The following is a 2,500-nucleotide window of genomic DNA, read 5'->3' as shown; positions in this document are numbered from 1 at the left end:
TATGCCCCGGTATGTACGCGTGTGCCCCGATAGGCCCGGTATGCCCCGATATGCACACGTGTGCCCCAATAGGGGTCGGTATGCCCCGGTAGGTACGCGTGTGCCCCGTAATGCACGTTTCGCAGATCTCCCCGCATGTCCCGCCCCTATATGTAATACTTACTTACTTACTTACTTTCTTTCTTGCTTGCTTGCTTGCTTGCAATGGTTGGGAGTGCCCGGCATGCCCCGCTGCAGAGACCAAGGGCGCAATGACTTGGCACCGCGGATGCCGGGACTCCGGCACTTCCCGTGGCACTGATGGTTGGTTCCAAAGACAAAAGGCCGTGCAAGGCCACCGCACCGCGGATGATTTTGCTCGTGCTGGCGCCGTTGTGTGGCCAAAGAACATGCGCGAATGCTCGTGTCGGAAGGGTTGGTGTCCTGGCCCCGCGGGTGTCACGAATGCTCGGTTGCGAAGACCATGGGACCAGAGCCATGGCACGTCGGATGATGGCTCCAGCTGGCGCCCCGGCACTTTCTGTGGCATTGATGCTCGGTTTCAAAGACAAACGTGCGCAGTGCCAGGGGACCGCGGATGACTGCTCGTGCTGGCCCCGTTGGGCGGCATTGATGGTCGGTTGCAAAGAAAATGCGCGATTGCTCGTGTCGGGGCCCGGCAAGCCAAGGCCAAGCGAGCCATGGCACGTCGGATGATGGCTCCAGCTGGCGCCCCGGCACTTTCTGTGGCATTGATGCTCGGTTTCAAAGACAAACGTGCGCAGGGCCAGGGGACCGCGGATGACTGCTCGTGCTGGCCCCGTTGGGCGGCATTGATGGTCGGTTGCAAAGAAAATGCGCGATTGCTCGTGTCGGGGCCTGGCAAGCCAAGGCCAAGCGAGCCATGGCAACGCGGATGATGGCTCGCTAGTGCTGGCGCCGTGCACAGTGGCCTCGCACACTCGCCCTGCACGCTTCCCTTGCACGCAGCCTTGCACACTAGCCTCGCATGCGAGCCTTGCACCCTAGCCATGCAAACTAGCCTTGCACGGTAGCCATGCACACAAGCCGTGCACATTAGGCATGCGCACAAGCCCCGCACACTAGCCTTGCGCACAACCCTTGCACACAAGCCATGCACTCGAGCAATGCACACAAGCCTTGCACTCAAGCAATGCACACAAGCCCTGGACACTAGCCTTGCACACGGGCCTGGCACACAAGCCTTGGGCACTAGCCTTGCGCACTAGCGTTCCACATGAGCCTTGCACACTAGCCTTGGACACTAGCCTTGCACACAGGCCTTGCACACTAGGCATGCTTGGGCGAGCTGATCCCGCATCAAGTCGACGGGTCTAGGCATTCTTGGGCGCAGATCCCGCATCGTCTCGTCGCGTCTGGGCGCAAACACGTCGCGTCTCGTTGCGTCTTCAGAAGTCGTCGCTAACAGCACCTTTGGTTGCCACTGGTGGTTAGGCTGGTTGGTTGCGCAAACCCTATAGGAGGGTGGCATGCTGGTGGGCGTTTTTGCCCGGATAGGCACTAGAATGTGCAGATTTTGGGCGTTTTTGCCTGGATAGGCTAGGCATGCTTTGGGCGTTTTTGCCCGGATAGGCACCGGAATGCTTGGCCTTGGCTTGTCCTAGCAAGGCATTGCTGGGTTGGGCTCCCTTGGCCTTTTGGGCGCCTTGGACGATGTCTTGCGAAGACCATGGGCACAAGGCCATGGCATATGGTGAGGAAAGGACCACGGTTGCCAAGGTTAGGCACCGGAATGCTTGGCCTTGGCTTGCCAAAGCAGGGCATTGCTGGGTTGGGCTCCCTTGGCCTTCCGGGCGCCTTGGACACTGTCTTGGGAAGACCATGGGCACAAGGCCATGGCATATGGTGGGGAATGGACCACGGTTGCCAAGGCTAGGCATATAGAGAGGAATTGCATTTTTGCCCGGATAGGCACCGGAATGCTTGGCCTTGGCTTGCCATAGCAGGGCATTGCTGGGTTGGGCTCCCTTGGCCTTCCGGGGGCCTTGGACGCTGTCTTGGGAAGACCATGGGCACAAGGCCATGGCATATAGTGAGGAATGGACCACGGTTGGCAAGGCTAGGCATATAGAGAGGAATGGACCACGGTTGCCAAGGTTGCGCAAGTTTTGGGCATTTTTTGCCCGGATATGCCCAAGTATGCCCCGATAGGCCCGTTACGCCCCGGTATGAACGCGTATGCCCGGATAGACTCGGTATGCCTTGGGATACATGCGTATGCCCCGATAGGCTTGGTACGCCCCGATATGCGCACGTGTGCCCCAGTAGGGCTCGGTATGCCCCGGTATGTACGCGTGTGCCCCGATAGGCCCGGTATGCCCCGATATGCACACGTGTGCCCCAATAGGGGTCGGTATGCCCCGGTAGGTACGCGTGTGCCCCGTAATGCACGTTTCGCAGATCTCCCCGCATGTCCCGCCCCTATATGTAATACTTACTTACTTACTTACTTTCTTTCTTGCTTGCTTGCTTGCTTGCA

Source organism: Tasmannia lanceolata, unplaced genomic scaffold (assembly GCF_043159265.1).
Source record: "Tasmannia lanceolata isolate RefF3 unplaced genomic scaffold, GAP_Taslan_0.1 ptg000053l, whole genome shotgun sequence".
In the NCBI taxonomy this organism is placed as follows: domain Eukaryota; kingdom Viridiplantae; phylum Streptophyta; class Magnoliopsida; order Canellales; family Winteraceae; genus Tasmannia; species Tasmannia lanceolata.
The sequence above is the reverse complement of the archived record's forward strand: the minus strand, read 5'-3'. Positions refer to the sequence as shown.